This window comes from Schistocerca gregaria, chromosome 6 (assembly GCF_023897955.1).
Source record: "Schistocerca gregaria isolate iqSchGreg1 chromosome 6, iqSchGreg1.2, whole genome shotgun sequence".
Taxonomy (NCBI): Eukaryota; Metazoa; Arthropoda; class Insecta; order Orthoptera; family Acrididae; genus Schistocerca; species Schistocerca gregaria.
The window spans coordinates 127,512,164-127,539,803 of NC_064925.1; the positions used below are offsets into that span (position 1 = coordinate 127,512,164).

General features: G+C 40.9%; 1 protein-coding gene across 1 annotated transcript in view; it reads left to right on the forward strand.

Annotated features, from left to right (window-relative positions):
- Nucleotides 1–894: 894 nt before the first annotated feature.
- LOC126278767 (uncharacterized) overlaps nucleotides 895–27,640 on the forward strand; it is a 779,239-nt gene continuing 752,493 nt past the window's right edge. Inside the window, exon 1 of the mRNA XM_049979044.1 lies at nucleotides 895–926. The gene's annotated coding sequence lies outside the window, so the exon portion shown is untranslated. The remainder of the gene's footprint in view (nucleotides 927–27,640) is intronic.

The following is a 27,640-nucleotide window of genomic DNA, read 5'->3' on the forward strand; positions in this document are numbered from 1 at the left end:
TTTGATGCAGTTCTCCACGCAACTCTATCCTGTGCAAGCCTCTTCATCTCCCAGTACATACTGCAAGTTACATCCTTCTGAATTAGTTTAATGTATTCATCTCTTGGTCTCCCTCTACGATTTTTACCCTCCACGCTACCCTCCAATACTAAATTGGTGATCCCTTGATGCCTCAGAATATGCCCTACCAACCGATCCCTTCTTCTAGTGAAGTTGTGCCACAAATTTCTCTTCTCTCCAATTCTATTCAATACCTCCTCATTAGGTATGTGACCTACCCATTTAATCTTCATCATTCCTCTGTAGCACCACATTTCGAAAGCTTCTATTATCTTCTTGTCTAAACTATTTGTCGTCCACGTTTCACATCCATACGTGACTACACTCCATACAAATACTTGCAGAAGCGACTTCCTGACATTTAAATCTATACTCGATGTTAACAAATTTCTCCTCTTCAGAAACGCTTTCCTTGCCATTGCCAGTCTACACACTCATATCTGTGTTTTTAAGGAATGTGCTTAAATTTGCATGCTACCACGTGCTTAGCCATATACCTCATCTGCTTCAGTTTTTCATTTACAGAAACCTCGTAAAACCAATAAGCATACATTGCCTCGAGACGGTTTATTATTATTAAATATGCCAAGTACTAATGTCACGCTAGGTCATCACACTATAATGATAACTAACGCTGAATATGATACTGTGCTCTTTAAATTCACCAGTAACAGCTTACAGATAAAAGAAATTGCTAATGTTTCTCACAACTACGTATACAGACGCCCTCCTTATTTTTATTGCATGACAACAAAATATCTCTACACTTTAGCACATCATTTATAAGTTGCAGGACTCCCGTTCATTATTTAATCTCGTTCTGTTTTCTTTTACAGAATTTGGTGATCTGGTTGCAGACTGCAAAGGTAAGTAAGATTTCATTCTCACTAACAGCAAACATTCGAATAACCATTAGGTCTGATTTTCATCTGAAACATATATTTGTCCAACCTGGGTTCCTTCTAAGAAATCTTAGTTTCTGTGGGTTTTGAGAACCAATGAGGACACAGCATCTAAAGGTTGCCTTATTCGTGAAACATAAATATTCATATTACAGGTTTGAACTTCGGTCTCTCAAACACAATTTTAGTTTTAATATTAATGTAACTTTGCTTGATTTTTATGGTGACTTTGTTTTCAGTGATTTTTTCCAAAGCCTCAAAGAAATAATGCCTCTCGTAATTAAAGTGTTATTTTATAATTTTATAACTTATGGTCGCCTGACAAGGAAACATCAGACTTCGATATTTAAAAGATGCAGGTTGCTGGTCTGAAAGAACATATGTTATAATAGGATATCACTAATAAGATGCTAGCTAACGGCCATTACCCTTTGTCAGTTATCTTCGCACTGATTGCTTGTACAAATACAAATTGTTTATGACGCAAGCAGTTAGGTTCGATATATAGTCATTCTAAATAAAACACAGATACCTTTGATGATTTGCTTTATGAGCTCAGTAATTGTACAGCGTCCGGTAGAGTAAGCTAAGACGTTCCTCTCGAAACTCAGACGGACAGAACTCAAGAAGAATAACTGAAAAGTTTTGTCTTTTGTTTTAGAAATAAAAATTATCTGAAATGTTTTCTCTTACGCCTATCACATCTATATTATTTCACGCTTCTCGGCGTATTTATTCCACACAGAATTTTTCTTTTCCCTTGAAAGATCTATTATGGATATCCCACATGCCAGACAACAGAATTATGCACCAGTAGAAGCAACACAAGGCGTCGGTAGAATAGTTACTTCAAAATAAGCTGACACGTTCGACGTTAGCATATGAGACGGGTAATTATAGATGTTGTAACGACACTGACAATTTCAGTCGACACTAACCGTCTACGTGATCGCTGTTGACCGACATAGGAGTTTTGAGAACAAAAGTTGAAATGTTCAAACTGATTGAGCACAAATTGAACATTGATCACCCACAAATAAAACTAGTTAGGTTGTACCTGTTAAGAGATATCGAAGTAAGTGGTACAGACAGATAATATTGTAAGTGTATCATGTTGGTAGCGAAAAATAAGTGTACTTTATGAGGCTGGATTACGTGACGGTTGTTGTTAGTTAAATAGCTACAACTTCTTCCAACTCCAGACGACACGAATATATTTGGAGCTCTCGAGGAATGGGCAACCTGTTGACGTGGCTCTGATTATACTTAGTAGAGATCATGTACCGTCTCAAGTACTCGTATATCACAGAGTGATTGGGAAGAGGCATTAACTTTTAATGTTCATCGCTCCTCCCGACAGACTTTAAAATCTGAATAAATTCTGCTCTACTCATAAGAACTCAAGAACTGTAGTATTCTCCAAATTGTCCGTGGTTCATCAAATTACTTCGATATCTATGTCTACATCTACATCTAAACTCCACAAGATATTTCAAAGTGTGAAACGCGAGGAAGTTTGCATGTCACTGTCAGATGCCTGCTTTTCCTCTTCCAAATGAAAAAGGCACTTTTGATGAATGATGGTAACCCTCACATTAGATCGAATTCCTCTAATTTTATTGCGTTGATAGTTTCCATGTCCATAAGAACGTAATCAATTGCTCGTAAAATTTTAAATCACACTCATGACATGCAGATATTGTGTTAATGTTATTCATTTTAAGGATTTGAGGTAGTGGCTGTTATACGTGGTGCGCCATAAGATAATTGTCAAAAATGCATTTGCCGTGATAAAACTGAACAACCGAAAATACAAGCTTATTATCAACACAGTAACATATGTAGTGTTCATTGAATCTACGAAAATGCCCAAAGTAGTTTCCATGCTGTTCTAAGATGATATATCTTTTTTTTTCAACACTGATTTACGAATTTAATCGCATATATTCCAGGACCTAGTATTCAAATTATCATTGGATTTGTTCCTTCAAATGTTCACCGTCAGGAGTCTTGAGGGAACTAACCTCATATTTATTCTAGACCGAAAAATCCACAGGTATGATTGGGGATTGTGGAGACAATTCAACAGTGCCCCCTCTTCCACTCCATTCATCAAAGTTTTCATTCAGAATGTCTCTTGTAAAAACTCCACAGTGCGTGAATGCACTTGTGCTTTTCGTTAACCATTTACAGATGTTCAAAAAATGTACTACTTTCCACTTCTAACAGTTCTTGAGGCATGTTTGGGTAATTTATGGAACTGCCGGTACCGTTAAAAACTGAGGCCCGATTAGCCCGCTACTGAAAATCCCTGCCCACGCATTCACACTAGGAGGATTTAGCCACATCTTCACCGCCAAATGGCGATTCTTAGAATCCCAGTAGGTACATTTGTGTCTCTTCAATACGCATGGACCTTAAAAGTCGCTTTATTGCTCCAAAGGAAGTTTTTGTATAGCTTAGGACCTACTTCTTGTCGTATTGTGTACAACTGCCACAATTCCGTTCACCTGTCCGGATTATTTTCGTTTAGAACTTGAAGTGAAGTTTTCCTGTATTGCCTCAATTTCAGTTTTCTTTAATACTTTTCAGGGTTTTTCTTAGTTTTGCTTTTTCCTTGTCCGATTTTCTTTTATATTTAGTCGGCACAAAACATTGCACTACATAATTAAGATTCTCTTCTGTAGTAGCAGACCGTGGGCCACCTCAACAGGCAAATTCCACTACCGACCCAGTATCTTCAAATCTTATGTTTAATTTGCTAATACTTTGTACAGATGTAGACTGGATGTTTGGAACACGTTCCATAAACCAATCCCAAAAATTATTGTAATTATACACATGTTTTCAGCATGATTGCTAAGCAAATCCACGCTACTTTTTACTCATTGCCTGTCAGATAACTAAAAACATCACCTCAAACTACTAGTGTCGACTGACTTATGGGTGCAACGCACTAGTCAGGTTCACAACTGATAACCACCACGCTAGGCAAAACAAAGTCGGAGGATTGCTAATGACAACTGACTTAGGGCTTAACACTATTTTGACAGTAACAATTGTTGCACTCTACTCTTTATCTGTCTTCCAAACAGTGCAACATCTCATTTCGAGAAGGCATTACGAGACAAAATGCTCCGAACGCATTGTGGAGCTTAGTGAAGGACTGAAAAACGGTTGAAGGCTACCAACTATTACTCTTACAATTTGTGAAGTTTTGATACTAAATCTTTGTCTCACTATCCTTTTGATTACTGACAATTACTGTATACAGCTACTTGCGTAACAGAGATGAAAGTAAATCTGCATTCTCAGTGCGCTGTGCTTCCAATAGTGAATGGAACTGTGTGCGCTACTATGTGTGACAACGTGCCTCGAAGGGTCATTTCGAGCTGAGACTGCTCGGACACTGCAATTTACAGCAAGGAGGGCTGTCAGTGCCGGAAATTGCCCGCCAAAATTGCCTCAGGGATGTCCATCGAACATTCAGCCCTATCGTTAGGCCCAAAAAGTGGAAGGTCTGACTGACAGTTGTCGGCCCCGGTTAGCAACACTAGACCATGACCGCTCTCTACAAACAGTGACACTAGGTGCGTGAAAATTAACTGCGTGCTGCCTCTTTACAGGGCAACTAGGATGGCTGTATCGATCCAGAGAGTGCAGATGCGCCTCCACACGATTAATTCTGCATCTACATCTACATTTATACTCCGCAGTCAGTCTTAACCAGCGTGGCAGAGTGTATCCTGTACCACTACTAATCACTTCCTGTCTTGTTCCATTCGCAAATAGAACGATGGAAAAATGACTTCTATATGCATCCTTATAAGCCCTAATTTCTCGTATCTTCGTGATCTGACGCGCAATATACGTTGGAGGCAGTAGAAACGTTCTGCAGTCAGCTTGAAAGGCCGGTTCTCTAGATTTTCTCAATAGCGTTCCTCGAAAAGAAAGTCGCCTTCTCTCCAGAGATTCCCACTTGAGTCCACAAAGCATCTTCTTAACACTTGTATGTTGTTCGAATCCATCAGTAACAAATCTAGCAGCCAAAATCTGAATTGCTTCGATGTCTTCCTTTAATCTATCTGGTACGGATCCCAAACATTCGAGCAGTACTCAATAAGAGGTCGTACTAGCGTTCTCTATTCTGTTTCCTTTACAGGTGAACCTCGCTATCCTAGATTTTTCCCAATATGCCGAAGTCGACCAACCGCCATGCCTACCACAATCCTCAAATGCTCGTTCCATTTCACATCGCTCTTCAACATTACGCCCAGACATTTAAAAGACGTGATTGTGTCAAGGAGAGTATCATTAATGCTGTAAACGTACATTAAGGGTTTGTTTCTCCTACTTATCCGCATTAAATTACGTTTTTCTACATTTCGAGCTAGCTGCCATTCATGACATCACAAAGAGATTTCGTGTAATTCTTCTCGTATCCTCCTTCAGCTATTCAACTTAGACACCTTACCGTACACGACAGCAACATCAGCAAACAACTGCTGGCTGCTGCTCACCCTTCTGCCAAATCATGTATGTATATCGAGTATAATAGTGATCCTATTACACTTCCCTGGGACTCTCTTGATGATAGCCTTGTCTCTGATGGATCCTTGTCGTCGAGGACTAAATACTACGCTCGATAGTTTAAGAAGCCTTCGAGGCACTCACGTATCTATAAACCTACTCCATATATTCGTACCTTCTTTAACAGCTTGCAATGTGGCACCCTGTCAAACGCTTTCCGGAAATCTAGAAATATGGAATCTACCTGTTGCCTTTCATACACAGTTCGCAGTACATCGTGTGAGAAAAGGGCAACCTGAGTTTCGCACTAGCGACGCTTTCTAAAACCATACTGACTTGTGGGCATAAGGTCCTAGGTCTGAAGAAAATTTATTATATTCGTACTGAGCATATTCTGCAGCAAACCGGTGCTAGGGATATTGGTCTGTGATGTTGCTTGTCCGTTATTTTGCCTTTTTTCTACGCAAGAGTCACCTGCACTCTGTTTCAGTCACTTGGGACTTTGCACTCGGCTAGAGAGTCAAGACAAATGAAAACTAAGTCAGGAGTTAATGTTATACAGAACTCTTTGAAAAACTTGAGTGGGATTCCTTTCGGACCCCGTGACATATAAGTTTTCAATCCCTTTAGTTGTTTCTCTACACCAGGGATGCTATTACTATGTCGTCCACATGGGAGTCTTTTAGATGGTCAGACGAAGGTATGTTTGTACGATTCTCCTCTATGGACGATTTATTGAAAGCGAAATTTAAAACTTCGGCTTTCGTTCTACTCTCTTCAACTACCACACCAGGCTGGTCTACAAGTGAATGGATGGCAGCCTTAGACCCACCCAGCTATTTTTGATAGGATCAGAATTTTCTCGGGTTCTCTGCCAGATCCTAAGCTAAGGTGTGAAATAGCAGTTGTCGTATGCTTCGCACATAGATCTTTTCACAGACGCACGAATCTCTACTAACCTTTGCTTGTCGTCAATTGGGCGTTCTCTTTCGAACGGAGAGTGTAACATCCTTTGCGTCCTCAACATTTTCCCAATCTCTTATTAAACGGTGGTGGGTCTTTTCCATCTTTAATTCGCCAGACCACGATTTACAATCTGCATAAACTTTGCCCATGATTCCTCTTCGTCCATCTTCCTGGAACTAATTGGTATCTATTCATTGCCTAAGTGAGATGCTGACAATTGCTTATCTGCTCCAATACTCTCCTAGCCTTACTAACAGATTTATTAACATTCGTCATTATGCTTGCTATAATTAGGATTCGGCCGGTAGCCGTCATTTACGAAAACTGGTCCTATTGAACCCCACCCTTCTGGTTGGTCTAGGGCAGTGATGGGAATATCGTGGCTCGCGTGCCACATTCCTCTCTGGCTCGTCCACAAAACACCACGCGATGGCGTGTACGTACAGTGCGACTGAAAATCCGTGACCCACGTGCGTAAGACGGCTTTCGGCCTAGGCGAGCCTGGTTTCAGGAAGCGGCATCCATGTCCGGGGCAGGCTTCGAACCTGAGACCGTAGCGGTCGCGCGGTTCCAGACTGAAGCGCCTAGAACCGCTCGACCACAATGGCCGGCGGTGAACAGCGCTCGTAATGTTTGGCTGTTCAGTGTATACTCCACAAGCCATCTTACGTTAGATTGCGGGGGGTATTTCGTCCATCACTGTCAGTGGCCCGCCGCCCCCACCCTCATTTCCTGTTACAGCCGTGAGTCGTTCACGTGAAGGACAGCTGTTGGTAAGCTTCCGTGAGAGCTCGAACGCTCTAACATAAACTCGATCGATGATGTTTGGGGGCCACTTGGAAATTCCAGTACGTTATCGCTAGAATTCTTGTCAGACAATACATGACGTTAGGGAGACCGCCGTGAGAAAATAGGACAGGACTGGGCTACAACATGTAGACCACCTTCTGTACATCTGTCGAAGCAGGGTCCAAGAACATTACAAGCACAGGTTGGACCAGCAGGGTGTAAAATGCTACTTAGCAGCAGATTTAAATTTCAGCTGTCCAATACGTGTAGTTTTGAGCGGACAAACTTTATTTTGGTATCAATTCTTTTTATTTCGAAAAGAAGCTATTATTTTCCTGTTTCATAGGGCTAATTGTTTCATTCGCTGATCGCCTTTAAAGTAATCTCCCACAAGTTCGCCTATATGAAGTTAGTGCAAAACATTATTTGAGCAGTTTAGTTGTTTCATAACCTGTTACTCATGGACGTCCTTGTGAGCATCGTTTATTGTCTGTCAACTCTGGTAAAGTAGCTATTTGACGTGGTAACGTATCGAGGCCCTCTTCTGTGTCTTCTATAGCGTTTACAGACTTTGATTTCAGAACACTGGGGCTTCATAGCACATTGAATTATTAGTCAGAAATAAATCGTATGTGTACACTCATACACCTGTGGGATAAAGTTATTTGTTACTGTAGTGTGTTCCAACGTTAACATAATATCATTTTATAAATGACTGAGCGTAGCAATCAGTCGTCCGTTTTTTTTTCTTTTTTTCTTTGCTGGTTTTATTACGCAAATCCAGATTTTGCCTAGTGCCTAACCATTATCAATGCACTACTTTTTTAATTTCGATGTATGTTAGTTCCTTGTTGTATTCAAAGAACTCTGACTGACGCCCGAACAACAGGGAACCAACAGGCATCGAGATTAAAAATTAGTGCATTGATAATGGCTAGCCACTAGTAGAAATCTGGATTTGCTTAACAAAACGTGCAAAAAAAAGGACGACTGATTGTTGCGCTCTATCATTTATAAATTACATAACAGTCGCTGAGCGCACCCACTTTCCTAATGCAAGGTAACCTGATGAACATAATATAATTTCATGTACCTAAACGCCATAGATATCTGCAATTATATCTTTTTGGAATATCTCATGTTCTGTACTGAATTACAGGGGTTGGTCAGGTATTTGGAGACTGTAGCACCAGACGAAAGTACACTCACCAGTCCAGTGATGGGATTTTTGATTTGTTCAGAGAGGAGCTCGAGTAGATACTATAACACATAAAATATTAGTTTACTTTATTACGACAAAGAAAAGTAAAATTACTTAACTTTGTGTAATCCATTTCTACAGGAACGTCATGAATATTTACAACGGTCTCTAAACATTAACGTACCAAATGATTCCGACAAAATTCAAGTCTGTCACACAGAGTACATTTAACAAAACTTTCACGCTCAGTTCTGCCTAACACATTATCACACAGCTGACGTACTAGAAGACGATTCTGTCGTCTTATGCGATGATCGCGTACTAGTTTAGCGATCCTGTGCTCAGTTGTAAGCAAGCGAAACGTTTGTAGGCGTGGCTGCGCCGGTGTCAGTCATTCGTCCATGCGGCATGCACCGATTACCTCTTCTTGTGGTTGCGTTGCGAAGTATACAGCGTCAAAATGGACACCGAACAGAGCTAAAGCTCAATCCATCCAAAATCCAAGCCGTACTGCTTGGTTAGTCTAGGGTCATTAGCTCTAAAGGTCGGGAATTCCCATCTTTCTCAATCCTAAATGGGACAAATAACAACTTATCTCTCTCAGCAAAGCATCTAGGAGTATTAACAGACGACAGTTTAAATTGCACTGGTAATGTATCTGCAATGTGCAAGAATGCTTCAACAACTCTCTGTGCTGTACACAAATATAAAAATCCTTCCTTCTTGACCAGAAAAAGAAGCTTATACATGTGCTTCTAATTTTCCATTACATCGATGTTGCGATGAAAGCATTTTCTCTTGGAAGCACACGGTGCCCGGAACTGGTTATGAGCGTCTGTGTTCGTTAATAAGTGATGTTCGATTCGTTGATCATATTTCACCATCATATGCACGGCTATCCAGGCTGCGTGCAGACATGGACAGAGATTTTCATACACTTCATCTCCTCTATTGTCTTATCAACGTATACTATCCCTCATATCTCTCCGCGACGTCAACGCTCTTGTCAGAAAAACATGGCAGAAACACTATCTCCCGTCACAGCAAAATCCCTTCTGTCCTACTTAATCACCCAGCCACTTTCTCGGCGCTCTTTTCAGTAGCTGCCCGACTCTGGAATAACCTCCGTCATTGTATAATGGAACTGACTAACATTTCCACCATCAACAGACAGTTAACGACATATCTACTGACGTAACCATGGCCCCTCTACACACTCGTTACTCCTTTACATCCTTCTTCCAAACTACATTTACCTCTTTTCTCCGTATTCTTAGCTGGTGCAGTCTCCTAAATTTTTCTTGCTGTATTACGAAATATCTATTTTAATTCTTTTATATTTACCGCTATTGTCATTATTATTATTGTTAGTGTTATTTTTGTTGGAATCAGCAGTAGTAGACATGATGCCAGTATTAAAGTTATTAGACCTTAGTCAGTATTATTTACTCACATTGTCTCTACAGACACTCACATAATTTTGTTACTATTTGTCATATTGAAATTATTGTTATTTCTTAGGTAACTAAGATGTAAAAGACATATTGTATGTGTGAAGCCCTGGTCCGATATAAGAGAAGGTCTAAAGTCCTTATTTTGATGAGGTTGAATAAATATTGACGTTCCATTGTTTATTCGCAGCCCAAGATTATTCATGGATGTTCACAATAATTGGGATATACTGAGCTACATACTGTATATCTGTGTGAGAGTATTATTAATACTCTTCATAAACGTCCGCTGAGACGCGTGAGGTGATGAATAGAAGAGGAAATAGGGTCACGAAAATGTATATGCCGCGACACAAGTACGAATGAGCCTGAAAGGCGTCAGCTTCGGCGCGAAGACCTCTCGCACAGCGCATTCCTTCACGCTACGACAGTTGTTAGACTCACAGATCTGCAGTCACATATGTGTCTGCCAGCGCGATGCATCTCTGAGTAAAAACTTGAAGGGACGCGCGTGCATCGACAGACTCCAGTCAGTTAGAATGCCGGGCTGCATGTTTCACTTTGGAAAGCCTTGTTGGTTCGGTAGAGGTAGACACTTCCAATCCTGTTGCCCTAAGGACGGCCTGTACCAAAGTGTTCGTAGTATGGACGTTTTGTGATCGAAAGATGGACCCTATCAAACGATTTCACTCTGGACTACGCAACGATGTTGCTGGCTTCACACATTTGTTCTGCATATACGTAATTGTAAATTATGTGATCTTTCAGATCTTGGACAATCAAGTCTCTTTTCGCGACAGATATTGCAATCGTATTTTGCTTGAGAAATTTAGGTGTTCTTTAGAACGTGTTGGGATCAATATCCACTTCTAATTTCATCATCCAAGTCTTAAGTAACTTAGCTTAATGCTTTTAGAAGACAATTCTTTGGAATTTATCAAAACAGCCTCTTTTTCTTTTGTCTGTCTTGTGCGATGAGCATGTAAAGCATTTGGTCTGCTGAATTGGCTTTATTAATAAAGCGTGTTACCCTGTGTGTGAACTTTGACCATTAAATTCAGTTTGAGTACAGTTGAGATATTACGAAACTGTGGCAATTAGGAGTACGTAACGGTGGAGACGGAGTCATAGAGATAATTTCTGCTACCACACAAGTGCGAAATTTTTTCGGGTTATTAGGTGGTAAACCGCACAGGTAGCAAAAGCATTAGTCTTGCACAAACCGTATTTGTGAATGTTCGTCAGATACATAGCCACTAGAGGCGTGACGTTAACAGCGAGAATTATTTCAGTTTTGTCTTGGTTAACTCTGGTTAATCCCCATTCTTCTGTTGTATTCCGTCCAAGTCCTCGCCACTCCGAAACTGTATTCATCACAGTCAGATGGTTTACATACATGCACGTCGGGTGCAATATAAAGCGTTAACATTTCAGGACATAAAACCAGAGGCAAAACTCCCAGGTTAGGGTTAATTAAAGGAGGGTTTAGGTTAATTAATGGAGGGCAGGTCTTAGAGTTATAGCTACCGTAACATACTAGCGTAGAATTAGCTGTGTCTCTGTTTATCTTTGGTTGCTCTGAAATACGACCTCTGTGAGAGCTATCTGTTATGAGCGCATATTTGCGCTAACGCTGTCCACAGTGGCCATTAAGTTCAATGACTCTACAGTGTACCATGTGTAGCTTCACACAGAGTCGTTAACCCCATCCGAGATAAGGTAGAAACAGAACAGAGCTGAGTGTTTGTACGTGAAACAGTGTACTAGAGTAAGCGTAAAACCGTTAGTGAAATTAATGTGTGAAGCGTTACTGGGCGCTGTACCGTAATGTACCTCTGGTATACGACCCCCGAAAAGTTGTATCTGATAATGGAAAACGCAACCGTAAGCGGTATTCACTCGAGCTACAATCGGTTGTTGGAAGTTGTGATGAAAACAGAGATGTCACAAATGATACAAAACGTTACGAAATCGCTAACATTTCCGTCGAACTCTAATAAAAATGACGAAAATAAAATTCTTTCTCCTGTATTTTTCGTGTTTTTTGGTTTTGATATGTTTGGGTGAAGGGAGCTGCTGTTAGAGATCTGCAGTAACTTATACTATGATTTTTTCGGTACATAAGTCAACAATGAAACCCTGACTGATATTAAAGCGGCATTTATTGCATATTCTGGGTTGTAAAAAAGAAGGAATATGGCATTCAAAATGCTTCGTTATCTCTTACTTCCAAGATACACTCCGTAACTATTTTCACAACATGTAAGCGTGGGACGCTTCATTATGCTAAACCAGAAATGTACATCTTATTTAGTTCACTATATATAACTTCTTTGATTTTATTATCTGTTTGCAAATTGCTTGTAGTGAAACTAAAAATGTCTTTTTGTTGCTTCATTTTCAGTTTGTGAGTAGACACCGTTAAAAAAGCCGTAATATCCCGATAATACTAAAACCACTCTGGCCAGTGCTGCTTTATCTGTGTAAATGTGACACTTGCCATCCACATACGGCTTATTACTTCTCTGTTGAAAATAACTTACCACCGTTATTTCGGTATGAAGATACATATCTGTATCAGTAAAATTAGACGCTCAGTGCTCTTTCACATTTCTCTTATTTGGAGAGAACCCACCAGTTTTGTAGATGACTGGTACTGTGCTTATCACTTGCTATTCATGAAGGCCTATAAAGAAAGAAGAAGTTTAACTCTACAAAACCCAGCATCGCGTCAGCTATCCGCCCAGTTCGGCAATGGGATCATATGCCTGTACTGAACCCACCAGGAGAAAGTGGAGGAAACATCCCAGTCAATAGCCTTTGCCCTGGCACTGGGGCATAAGGAATTATCTTTCAACATTTGTTTGCGAAACCTCGGCTGTTCAGTACAGAATGTCAAAGCAAACACCTTTCAGCCGTCTACATTTCCCAATTGTTATTTTATTGGGCTACCAATTGCGACGATATATTACCCCTTCTTCAAGCCCCTGTGTACAGACAGCAAAAAATCGCTCTGAGCACTATGGGACTTAACATCGGAGGTCATCAGTCCCCTAGAACATAGAACTACTTAAACCTAACTAACGTAAGGACATCATACACATCCATGCCCGAGACAGGATTCGAACCTGCGACCGTAGCGGTCGCTCGGTTCAAGACTGAAGCGCCTAGAACCGCTCGCCCACAGCGGCCGGCGTACAGACAACATTTGTATCTATATGAAATACGTAATGGTGGTGGTGGCGGTTAGTGTTTAACCCGTCGACAACGAGGTCATTAGAGACGGAGCGCAAGCTCGGGTTAGGGAAGGATTGGGAAGGAAATCGGCCGTGTCCTTTCAAAGGAACCATCCCGCCATTTGCCTGAAACGATTTAGGGAAATCACGGAAAACCTAAATAAGGATGGCCGGAGACGGGATTGAACCGTCGTCCTCCCGAATGCGAGTCCAGTGTGCTAACCACTGCGCCACCTCGCTCGGTATGAAATACGTAATAAAAGGGGGGGTACAAGTCTTAAAGTTAGTGGTAACATGTAGTAATATGTAACAATACCAAACTGTACAGGCAGCAACATTAACATACAGATGAATTAAGGAATAATATAAGAGTTGCACACTTTTATTAATATTAACTAGGGAACAAAATATATGAACCACGTAATCGTATAAAAGAACCTACTAAATGGAGGTCAATATTGCATGTTATGCATAGATAATCAAGGTTTAATGCTAACGTCAATACCCGTGAAACAATTGGATCAGATCAATTATAGTCATATACTGATAAGTACAAACTGAAGATAAAATATTAACCGTTTAGTGGAGGTTAACTCCAAGACTATCTGTATCATCATGTTTCATGTACTAATAATAACTAGTAGAACAAGAATATAAAGTTACATCAATACCGTATATCAGTCACAGATTCATAAGGTGCAAAAAAAAAAAAATTACCAAACTATGAATCTAATCTACTGTAATATACCGAATTCTCACTATGTATTAAGTATTGAAATAACCAACGTTATCACGAAAGTGATAAGTCCTCTGGTAAGCAAGTGTGTGGCTGGGTGATATACCAAACCATAAGCTACGAAGTAAGTCGAAAGAAGAGTACTGCAGTGCATACGCAGGATATCAGAAAGACACTCATTTCAATCAGAACAACCAGACACGTACGTCTGTATGTCATATAGCCCCTAAGCAGGGGAAGATAAAGGATAGTATGACCAGAAAAACCATCAGAAAACATTTGTCTTTGTATACCATACAATGTGTACTATGTCAATAAATTCGTACCTTCATGATCAGATGGTTAATTGAGAATATGTATATCAAGGAATATACCAGAACACTGTGTCGGGGATTACGAAGGCATTAGAGGCACAAGTGCACAGTCTGAACAAACACTCATGTCATCTAAAACAAGCTGCAGTTGCGTGAAATCGAACACTCGTCATATACCATCAAAACAATGTAAAGAGGGAAGAGCTTATAACACTAACACTGTAATGCCAACAAATATAGCGTAACAGCCATCATGGCTACACCTTGGAGAATGAAGGTAAGCAAGTGAGTACTTCAAGGCAACGTTAACTTGTCGAAAAACTAGAAAAAAAAGCAACAACACCTATGCTATCTCAAGAACAGTAACTTCACAGGCGTAGTGTAGCCTTGAAAAATGACGTTACAAACCAAGTAAGGAATATGTGTATAGGTCAGTGTAGTTACACGTGAATTGTACGAAATTGTTGGTGAGAAGTACAACAATCACAATCTAAAATATCTATCCCTCGCAGAAAGGTGTCTTATATATACAGTACAAATGGAAGCGTTTCAATCACTACTAAATCATAACTTGGAAACTATGTTAATCTGTTATAATATACAGTCAAACACAAAAGTAAAGAAGAATCCCATTTCAATTATCAGCGAAAAAAGATCATAAATTTAAAACTTCCAATACGTTGTACATTAGTGTACAACCATTCTTGAAAATCCAAGCACGTAAACTTCAAGCAGATCAACTTTGTAACAAGAAAAACTGTTGCACAAGCCATCAACAGTAGTCATGGTATAGAAACACCTTTTGTGAATGAATGCTTAACACTCTGGCATGAACTAAACGACGGGAGAAGAATCAGAAAATATATGAGAACAACATATATATGAGAACAACACGTGTAACCAAGTTTCCTGCGTTAGAAACCAGTAATAACAAATAAACCGTTGCAATGTAAAACCGTTAAACAAATTCATGAGACTCATGTCACCAACACATAACGTCCTAAGAAAATCCTAATGTCGTGTAAACGGTAAATGCTAACTCAACAAAACCTCTGTAAAAAAAAAAGGGGGGGGGGGGGGGGAAACACACGACATATGAATGTTCAGCATAATCCATTGGTAGATCTAAATAAAGTTATTCTTTCGCCTTTACACATCATGCTCGGTTGCGTGATGAACTGTGTAAAGGGAAGGAATAAGGATAGAGGCGCATTAGATACCTGAGAGACATTATTTCATTCCAGCCTAAAATTATATTTACGTATTAAGTACAAAAGCAACATAATGAACTGGGTTTTCTGGACCTGAAGCAATGTTTCCTACATGGTAATATTAACTTTCGTATTTACAGGTAACCCACCACAACGGATGACGTAATTCTTGCCTCTTCTTGTCACACCTTTAATCACAAACAGGAATTATTTCACGCTACGATTGACCGCATTATTGTGGTGCCCCTAGCCCTTTCTTCTATTGCCACAGAACATAAAAACTCAATGCATTTAACAGTCAACAATGGATCTCAAGCCAAGCTTCTACGAAAAAATACAAATACTAACACAAAAAAGAATCTAAATTCCTCTTCATCCATTAAAAATAGATTTACTGTTAAGAAATTACTACAGTCCCATTTATAGGTGACATAACATATCGTATAGCCAATTTATTTAAGAAATAACATCACTGTGTCGTTTACCACCAATAATACCATCAAATTGCTCTTTATACATAATGAGAAACCAACTGGTAAATTTCTCAGTTTTAGACTACATAAAATACAGTACAATATACGTTCGAGTTTTTATATAGGAATGATAGCGAGAGCATTTAAGTCTCGCTTTCGTGAGCACTTGCTCAAGAAAGATGGCAAGGACTCATATAAGTCAACTTTTGCAGAACATCTCAAAATAGAGCAACACACTCTTCCTTCAATCCTTGCTGAATGTGGAAATTTTGCGTGTAGTAGACAAGGGCTATAAACTGAACCTTTCAGAAGAATTTGAAGCATATATGTATTCCCATCTAAATACGAAAGATTTGTTGAACGGCCAACTTGCATTATATACCAGACACTATTTTGATTGCATACAACTCTACTAAAATATGAAAATTAGCCGCTTCCTTTTACATATTAGAACGGTGTGCAACGTTTTTTCAAGTGTATACTCTATAAATTTTTAATATACCTCGTTTATTTTTTTTATGCCTTTATATACCTTCCGTGCTGCTAGAACAACAGGTTGAAATGCGCATATAAGTGACTCAGTGATAGTAAATTATTAATCTGTGTATAATGTAATCAAGTAAAACATGCAGATTTCTGAAAATTTCATGACATTATACTTCTATGACTACGATACTGACATCTGCTACATCCAATTTCTATAATATACGTCTTAAACTTCACATAAATGCGTAGCCATTGTCCAAAGATTTATAATGTCCCTAATTCTGTAGTTTTCTGACAATGACAAATTAATTTGTCCAAATCTGTGAAGTGTAACAAAAATATGCTTCTAACTTTCGACTGAATTTTATTCTGAAAAAGCTACCAGATATGTTTCCACGGTTGAATAGCAAGAAATCGAAGAAAAAAATCTGGACTGAACCTGAAATTCGCAAAAATTCATAAGGATCAAAAACATAACTTAGTCCAACAGAGCAATGGGAGAAAGGCTTGGGCCGCCCGCGGTGGTCTCGTGGTTCTAGGCGCGCAGTCCGGAGCCGTGCGGCTGCTACGGTCGATGGTTCGAATCCTGCCTCGGGCATGGATGTGTGTGATGTCCTTAGGTTAGTTAGGTTTAAGTAGTTCTAAATTCTAGGGGACTGATGACCACAGCAGTTGAGTCCCATAGAGCCATTTGAACCATTTTTTTAGAAAGGCTTGGGAGCCTTTACTAGTGGCGTGAATTACCTTTTGGGTAACAGAAAGAGCTGCAAATTATGTTTAGCTGGTGGACAACCTGCTGGACGATTATTGTCTGTTAGGTTGTAACGTGTTATTCTCCAGTTCACCCACTTTTTTTTTAAAGGTACCTCGGTGCAAAGAGTGATGAGCATGGTAGACGGTCCCACCAAAGCATACAACAAAGCGACGAAGACATCAGGATCGGTGGAACTGTTCTGTGTTTTCTGTTTGTTGGACATTCCTTCGAGTTGCCGGAGGATAAGATTACAGTAGCCATATAAAGAGAAAGCGCCCTCGTTAAAAGGAGACCATATCTGTCTTTGATGTATTCTTTTGTATTCATGCTTGTGTTGTTACGTTAATTGTTATTTTGCATCACATTATCATTTTAAATAATAAAGCTCAGGCAGTCTATAACAGTTTCGTCTAATATTGTTAAACGTTCAAGTTCGAAGATATTACGTTGTTGTGTATCTTCTAAACTAGAGCTGATAAAAAAATGACAGATTATTCTTTACGAACCCAAATTACTAGAGTCCCACACCTTTCATTAAGGTCAAAATTTATGTTGTTGTTGGCCTGCTTAATTTCAACATCAAACTCGCTGGTTACTTGTCATTGACCCGTTACTCATTCATTCCAGTCTTCTGTTAGAGAGGAGAACGAATCAAATAGTTTGTATTAAAAAATTAAAGTACTACTGTTCGTTCGTTTTTAAAACTTGAGCATACAAATATTAATGCAAAATATGTTAGGATTTTACTGTAATGTGTATCACAGAAACTGTGTGATCTCAGATAGTTCACAAAACTTAAGATGGTCTCTACGATACATCCATCGCAATACAGCAACTGGAACTTGAAATCACTTTTAATTTAAAGCGAGTGAATGGTATATGCAGGATAAAATATGTAATTCTTCCTGTTCCTGAGAAGGTTTATTTACAAAGCTACTGTCATAAGGATCTAGTTTCTGTGATGAAATGCGCACATCAAACGAAGTTTTGCAGCACCTCGGTTCCGAGAGTTCCGGAACCTGTACAGAAAATTGGAATACAGATCAACATAAACATCATTTCCTCCCTTTTTATTGCTCATGGAAGCAACACATTGTATGTTGTACCACCATGCAGCGAGACCTTCAAAGGTGGTGGTCCAGATTGCTGTACACACCAGTACCTCTAATACCCAGTAGCACGTCCCCTTTGATGCATGCCTGTATTCATCTTGGCCTACTATCCACAAGTTCATCAAGGCACTGTTGGTTCAGATTGTCCCACTCCTCAACAGCGATAGGGCGTAGATCCCTAAGGATGCTTGATGGATCACATTGTCCATAAACAGCCCTTTTCAACCTATCCCAGGCATGTTCGATAGGGTCCATGCCTGGAGAACATGCCAGCCACCCTAGTCGAGCGATGACGTTATCCTGAAGGAAGTCATTCACAGGTTGTTCTGATATTGTTGCACTATCGGTCGGAGGATGGCATTCACATATTGTACAGCCGTTACGACACCTTCCATGACCACCAGCGGCCTACGTCGGCCCCACATAATGTCACCCCAGAACAGCAGGGAACCTCCACCATGCTGCACTCGATGGACAGTGTCTCTAAGGCATTCAGCCTGAACGTGTTGTCTCCAAGCACGTCTCCGTCGATTGTCTGGTTGAAGGCATATGCGATGCTCATCGCTGAAGAAAACGTGATGCCAATCCTGAGCTTTCCATTAGGCATGTTGTTGGGCCCATTTGTACAGCGCTGCATGGTGTCGTGGTTGCAAAGATGGACCTCGCCATGGACGTCGGGAGTGAAGTTGTGCATCATGCAACCTATTGCGCACAGTTTGAGTCATAACACGACGTCCTGTAGCTGTACGAGAAGCATTATCCGAGCCATAATCCGTAGGTAGCGGTTATCCACTGCAGTAGTAGCCCTGGGCGGCCTGAGCGACGCATGTCATCGACGGTTCCTGTCTCTCTGTATCTCCTCCATGTCTGAACAACATCGCTTTGGTTCACTCCAAGACGCCTGGACACTTCCCTTGTTGAGAGCCCTTCCTGGCACAAAGTAACAATGCGGGCGCGATCGAACAGCGGTACTGACCGTCTAGACATGGTTGAACTACAGACAACACTAGCCGTGTACCTCGTTCCTGGTGGAATGACTGGAACTGATCGGCTGTCGGACACTCTCTGTGTAATAGGCGTTGGTCATGCAGGGTTGTTTACATCTTTGGGCGGCTTTATTGGTGTCTCTTTACAGTCAAAGAGACTTTGTGATACAATATCCACAGTCAACATTTATCTTCAAGAGTTCTGGGAACTAGGTTGATGGAAAAATTTTTGTGATGAGTGTAATTTGAGTTCCCATTTTAAGACAATCTGGTGGTATTTGAACCAGTTCTTACACTGCTGTTTTTCCTGGAAAGTTCTAAAAAAGTATTAACACTCTATGGAGTTTTATGAGGCATTTTACAGTTCAATTTGACCAAACTATGACTTAAATGTCATTGGAACTGTCACCAATCAGTCCTGCATCTGCTAAGAAATTGAAATCTTCGTTTTCAGTTTGCGTGTCACCATCACCACCTTCCTACCTACGGGGATGATAGTGATTTCTCTTCCCCACAATCTCTTTTTCCCAGTCATCAGGCGGTAAGACATAGACTTAAGCGGCTTCCGAAGCTCAAAATTTCAACTCGCATATGTAATTTGTGGCAAACCTACGTTTCTAGCATTTGTAGACTTAGAGAAAGCTTTTGACAATGTTGACTGGAATACTCTTTTTCAAATTCTGAAGGTGGCAGGGGTAAAATACAGGGAGCGAAAGGCTATTTATAATTTGTACAGAAACCAGATGGCAGTAATAAGAGTCGAGGGGCATGAAAGGGAAGCAGTGGTTGGGAAAGGAGTGAGACAGGGTTGTAGCCTCTCCCCGATGTTATTCAATCTGTACATTGAGCAAGCAGTAAAGGAAACAAAAGAAAAATTTGGAGTAGGTATTAAAATTCATGGAGACGAAGGAAAAACTTTGAGGTTCGCCGATGACATTGTAATTCTGTCAGAGACGGCAAAGGACTTGGAAGAGCAGTTGAACGGAATGGACAGTGTCTTGAAAGGAGGATATAAGATGAACATTAACAAAAGCAAAACGAGGATAATGGAATGTAGTCAAATTAAATCGGGCGATGCTGAGGGAATTAGATTAGGAAATGAGACACTTAAAGTAGTAAAGGAGTTTTGCTATTTAGGAAGTAAAATAACTGATGATGGTCAAAGTAGAGAGGATATAAAATGTAGACTGGCAATGGCAAGGAAAGCGTTTCTGAAGAAGAGAAATTTGTTAACATCGAATATAGATTTATGTATCAGGAAGTCGTTTCTGAAAGTATTTGTTTGGAGTGTAGCCATGTATGGAAGTGAAACATGGACGATAACTAGTTTGGACAAGAAGAGAATGGAAGCTTTCGAAATGTGGTGCTACAGAAGAATACTGAAGATAAGGTGGATAGATCACGTAACTAATGAGGAGGTATTGAATAGCATTGGGGAGAAGAGAAGTTTGTGGCACAACTTGACTAGAAGAAGGGATCGGTTGGTAGGACATGTTTTGAGGCATCTAGGGATCACAAATTTAGCATTGGAGGGCAGCGTGGAGGGTAAAAATCGTAGAGGGAGACCGAGAGATGAGTACACTAAGCAGATTCAGAAGGATGTAGGTTGCAGTAGGTACTGGGAGATGAAGCAGCTTGCACAGGACAGAGTAGCATGGAGAGCTGCATCAAACCAGTCTCAGGACTGAAGACAACAACAACAACAACATGTAATTTGTGGGCTTTACAAGTGTCTCACTCAACAATATTTTTTGATTAATTTTCATATGAAGCAAACCTGGTTCAAATGCTTCATTTATTCCAGGATTCTGTTGAAACATGCACATCAAGCCAACCACCCACACACCTATCCACCCACTCACCCTCCTACGCAGTCACACACACACACACACACACACACACACACACACACATTCTCGCTTTCCCTATCTCTCTCTCTCTCTCTCTCTCTCTCTCTCTCTCTCTCTCTCTCTCTGTCTCTCTCACCAACACACACACACACACACACACACACACACGCACACACATTCTCGCTTTCCATATCTCTCTCTCTCTCTCTCTCACACACACACACACACACACACACACACGCCCGCATCTCATGGTCGTGCGGTAGCGTTCTCGCTTCCCACGCCCGGGTTCCCGGGTTCGATTCCCGGCGGGGTCAGGGATATTCTCTGCCTCGTGATGGCTGGGTGTTGTGTGATGTCCTTAGGTTAATTAGGTTTAAGTAGTTCTAAGTTCTAGGGGACTGATGACCATAGATGTTAAGTCCCATAGTGCTCAGAGCCATTTGAACCATTTGAACACACACACACACACACACACACACACACACAAAACGGAAGGTGTACACAGGTTATTTAAAAATGTACCCCATATTCTTGCAGGATATAGAGATTGTCAAAAACAGGATAAAAGTGCTGTTAACGTATGTCCCGTAGCAAAGACTTGTGATGTATGCCATTTGGTCGTAATGTTGACTACGTTGATTACCACAGGTGACACTACTCTTAATGATTAATGAAAACCACCTCAGCTGTATTACTACCCCCTTATTGTGTTAGGACAGGTTTCATTAGTTGAAAATCTACAGGTTCCCGAGTTGCAGGTTGCAACCTGAAGACTTTCAGAGAAAGAAGCGATCAGAAGACAATACGTGTAAATAATGCTGCTGAGTTGATTGTCACTCATGATAAACATTTATTCGTATACGCAATTCCTTATCTGACAGAGTGCAGCGAAAATGGTCGGTGGCAGGTTCAGCGCTTTCTGCTAGCCTCCAGGTGTGATCTTTGATATTAAGAAATTTGATAGTGCGAAACCGTGTTTGAAGCACACACATTATTGCAATGAACAAGGGTTGTGTTGGTTGTATGATGACGCAGGAGGGGCTTGCCGCAGTATGACCACAGCTGAAGACGCTGTAGACCGTACGAGCAGGCTGCTGGCTGGGGTACAGCGGCAGCAGAGAAATTGTACTGCGTGGATCACCTTAAGTGTAGTTTGCTTTGCCAAGGGACTCTCCTACCGGGGCAATTTCCAGCGTACCTGATGCTGGAGGACTGCACTCAGCGTGAGTAGCAGGTTGTCATTCGTTCGGGTAGCTCAGGTCAGAGGTTGAATTTGGGAACTGCCCATCTAATGTCAACCGTCAACAACTTACCGTACGATTGGAAGATAGACCTTTCCTTCAGCAGATTCTTAGCAGACATTGCCAGAGATGTTTGTTAGTGATTGATAACTCAAACGTTACGCGCGCTGTGAAACCAGAGTCCATGGTTGGAAAGAAAGCCAATGTGCATTTGGTTTCTCTGCCGAGGATCCTCACCTGAGATACTGAGACCGCCATGCCTGCGGCTATAGCGAGTAAGAAGTACACTCATATGCTAGTTGTGGCTTATGTCGGCACCAATGACGCCAGTCACGTGGGTTTTGAGGCCAACCGCAGTTCCTACAGAAATCTGGTGGAGTTGCTGAAGACTATTGGCTTCGCCTAGTGGAGTGCAAGTAGGGCTTACAATTTCCATTCTCGTACCCGCATTCGATCGGGATGCTTTAGAGCCAACTGGAAGTTCCATAGATACTGTGAAGGTTCTGGTCGCATATTTCTGGACCTGCGCTAGAGGGCAGAGAACTGTAACGATACCCTAGATAGGTCAGAGTAGGTCAGTGATGCACTATATGGAGGAAGCAGCCACTTAGGCAGCAACGTGCGTGTGATGTGCACATGGATTTTACTTTTAAAAAAATACTAATTCCTTTTAGAATAATTTGAAATATATATGCATTCCCTTGTCGCACTCTTAATGTTACCAAACTTGCATTTAATATCAGGCTGTTTTGACTTTCCTGTATTCTGAGTCTGTCTTTCCGACAATCATTTTTCGATTTCTTCACATTTTTCATGCACTCATTTCGTCTTAGCTTTCCTGCACTTACTATTTATTTCATTCCTCAGCGACTTGTATTTCTGTATTCCCGAGTTTCCCGGAACATTTTTGTACTTCCTCCTTTCATTGATCAAATGAAGTATTTCTTCTGTTACCCATGGTTTCTTCGCAGTGCTAGCTACTACTGACGAGAAATACCCATACGAGAGCTTCTTTTGGCCGAGAAATCCATTTGCGACGTGCGACGGTTAGCCCGCATCTCGTGGTCGTGCGGTAGCGTCCCGCTTCCCACGCCCGGGTTCGATTCCCGGCGGTGTCAGGGATTTTCTCTGCCTCGTGATGGCTGGGTGTTGTGTGCTGTCCTTAGATTAGTTAGGTTTTAGTAGTTCTAAGTTCTAGGGGACTGATGACCATAGATGTTAAGTCCCATAGTGCTCAGAGCCTACTGAACCATTTTTATGCTACGGTTCCTCTCTACGCGCGAGATAGAGAGAAACACACTGGTTGTATTGGGTGATCACAATAATTTTAGTTCAAAGTCAGTTATTTAGTAAAACTAGATGAGTCGAGCCCCCACGTGCTTCTCCATGAATATATGTATATCACCCACGCACCTATATAGCATGCATCCTCTTGGGGTTCCGTAAAATGTGGTTGGACTTATTAACTAAACTGGCTACGTTAGGTCTGAGAGGTGCTAACCACATCCGCTGCACTATCCCCAGTAATTTTAAATTAATGTCAAATGGTTCAAATGGCTCTGAGCACTATCAGACTTAACATCTGAGGTCATCAGTCCCCTTAGAACTTAGAAGTACTTAAACCTAACTAACCTAAGGACATTACACACATCCATGCCCGAGGCAGGATTCGAACCTGCGACCGTAGCAGTCGCACGGTTCCGGACTGCGCGCCTAGAACCATGAGACCACCGCGGCCAGCACTTACTGTAGTTCAACAGCGGCACTCAAATATTAATCACAATCATTCATCAATTATTCACTTAATGTTTCTTTTAAAATAGCTGAAACCTCAAGATGAACAAAGGCCCGAGCGGAGAATACTTTTCGAAAGTAATAATAATGAACCAAACACAATCCGAAGTCCAGCCGCAAGCTGAAATCACTATGTCCCACAGCGTTTGTTCGGAGTTGAAGTTCGACACGAATTCGTGCACAGACTTTTGCCAGTCACACGTGCTACCCCTTTCAACTCAACTGAATGACTGGCCCCTACCACAGAAAACCATCACCCTTAACGGTCCCACATTTGAACGCTCTGAAGTCATATCAAATTTGTTTGCACAGAAAATTTACTTTTACACTTAATATAGATACAATAAAATGCATGAGCACTTCTATTCAGACGGAAATTTTCCGCTGAATTCAGATTCATCATCGGAATTTCTGTACGTAATCTCATTCCCATATTATTAAAATGTATGTGTTCTTCGTAAAGAACTTTTCATTATTTAAAATACTTTCAATGCATGAATAACTGGTATTATTGTTGTATTACCTATTTCCGAATGTCTACTTTTCCCTACTGCCGCTCTCTTTATAGCTCCTATTTTTTACTTATCAAAATTTTGCATTTTTAATCACGAAAACAGCATTCCAGTTCCTCATTTGAATTTTTAAAACATGTCAAAAAGTTGTATAGATATCTTAATACTACACATTCAGACCTTTCATTTGACACCTTGTTCGTAAAATTTTGTCAAAGCATCTTCAAGATATCCAGTTTACAATCTTACTTAGTTTTTAAAATATTCAGTTTATTATAATTCAAAAACTACTAGGGCGACTGGAGGCTTGATTATAAGAGCACAACCGGCTAATTTTCTGCCTTAAAATGAGCCTACGAGCTCCTTTGTGCCACGATGGGATCAGTTTTTTTTTTATTTCTACATCATACATTCACTTGAGCTCTATGCTAACCCGGAGAGAACCCGCCATGAGCCAGCGTGCCGGCCGTTGAATTACCTCGTCACGTCGCTGGACACCAGACTGACCGCACTCTTTTTAAAGCACCGCCATCTGTCGGCCAGTATCGAAACTAGGACGATTCTGCTTCTGCCAAGACGGCTGACACACACCCATCTTAGATGTAAGCACGCCAGATTCTCGACTGCCACCTTGCCGCCGTTTTTACTACAGAAACTGCGGTCTTCATAAACGCCCCCCCCCCCCCCCCCGAAAGCCTGTTAACTCACAGCAGTGACCTTCCTTGTACCTATGTTTTCCTTTCCAACTTCTGTGATGGCCCTTTTTAGAGATTTAGAGATGTCCATTCCTCTTCAACTGTACTGATTACTGAGCTATTCCTTATTGCTGTACCTCGTCATTCCTTAGTATTTCTGTATCTCACTTCTTTGCGTATTGATTCTTCTTGGCCAGTATATTGTATATTGTGTCTGCGTCTATATCTGCCTCTGCCTCACAATCCAATATCTGTTTTCGGAATCTCCGTCTGGCCATGATGTAATTCTAACTGAAATCTTCCCGTATCATCCGGCCTTTTCCAAGTATACCTCCTGCTCTTGCGATTCTTGAACAGAGTATTGGCTATTACCAGCTTAAACTTGCTACAGAACTCAATTAAGTCTTTCTCCTCCCTCGTTCCTTGTTCCTAGCCCATATTCTCCTGTAACCTTCTCTTCTACTCCTTCCCCTACAACTGAATTCCAGTGTCCCATTGCTATTAGATTTTCATCTCCCTTTTACGTACTGTATTACCCTTTCAATATCCTCATATACTTTCTCTATCTCTGCATCTTCAGCTTGCGAAGGCGGCATATATACCTTAATTATCGTCGTCGGTGTTGGTTTGCTCTCAATTTTGATAAAAACAATGTTATCGCTGAACTGTTCATAGTAACACACTCTCTGCTCTACCTTCCTATTCATAACGAATAGTACTCCCGTTGCTGCTGTAGTTATTACCCTATACTCATCTGACCAGAGGTCCTTATCTTCTTTCCATTTCATTTCACTGACCCTTGCTATATCTAGATTGAGCCTTTACATTTTCCTTTTCAGATTTTCGAGCTACCGACATTCCATGCCCCGTTTCATAGAATGCTATCCTTTCGTTGATTATTCATTCTTTTTCTCATTGTAACCTCCCCTTGGCAGTCCCCTCCCGGAGATCCGACTGCTGGACTATTTCGGTATCTTTTACCAATGGAAAGATCATCATGACACTTTTCAATGACAGGATTCACTGTGGATACGCGCCACGTGTTTTCAATGCAGTGGTTTTCATTGCCTTCTGCATCCCCATTCCGTTGATCACTGCTGATTCTTCCACCTTTAGAGGCAGTTTCCTACCCCTAGGGTAAGATAGTGCCCTTAAACTCTGTCCGCTCCTCCGCACTTTTTGACAAGACCGTTGGCAGAACTATTGGGACTTCTTATGCCGGAAGTCATCGATCGCCAATGCTGATTATTAATCAAAATATAATCAGTGGCGGGATTCGAGCCAGGGTTCGAGGACGTTTTGATTACTAATCAAAGACGCTACCTTTTTTTATATGTATATATTTTTTGTAATCTCATTTTGTTCGCTTTCGTTCGTTGCGTCTGTTCGGGGCGGACGTCGTAAGACGTAAGTTCGTTGATGATCGATTAACCCAGTTTTTTTTATTACAGACGAGCCCCTAGACCACGGGTGAAGAGTTATGTATGAAGATATCCGAGGCTGTAGATACTGCAATAATGAATAACTCAGTAGACAGTTCAATTGAAAAGGGATGGACAACTCCAAAGGGGCAATCATAGATGTTGCAAAGAAAAACATAGGTACAAGAAAGCTAACTGCAAAGAAAGAATGGGTAATAGAAGAAATATTTCAGTTGATCTATGAGAGAAGGCAGCACAAAAGTATCCAGGGAAATTCAGAAATGCAGAAATACAAGTCACTTAAGAAAGAAGTAAATAGGAAGTGCAGGGATGCTAACTCAAAATGAGTGCATGGAAATCTGAAGATATCGAAAAAGAAATGATTGTCGGAAGGACTGACTCAGCTTGTAGAATAGTCGAAACAAACTTCGGTGAAATTAAAAGCAGGGGCGGCAGCATTAAGAGTGCAATGGCAATCCCACTGGTAAATGCAGAGGAGAGAGAGGATAGGTGGAAAGAGTTTGTTGAAGACAACTATGAGGGGGAAGACTTATCTGATGACGTGATACTAGAAGAAGCAGGAGTCGATAGGAAGGAGACAGAGGATCCAGTGCTAGTCAGAATTTAAAAGGGCTCTGGATGACTCTAGAGCAAATGAGACAGAAGAAATAGATGACATTCGATTGGAAATTCTAAAAATAATGGGCCCGCAACCAAACGACTAGTCACAGTGGTGAGTGGAATTATAAAACTGTCAATGCATATTCAGATTTTAGGGAAAACATCATCCACACAATTCCTAAGATTAAAGAGCCAACAAGTACGAGAATTACCTCACAATCAGCTTAACAGATCATCCACCCAAGCTTCTGGCATAAAATAATCTACAGAAAACTGGAAGGAACAATTGAGGACTA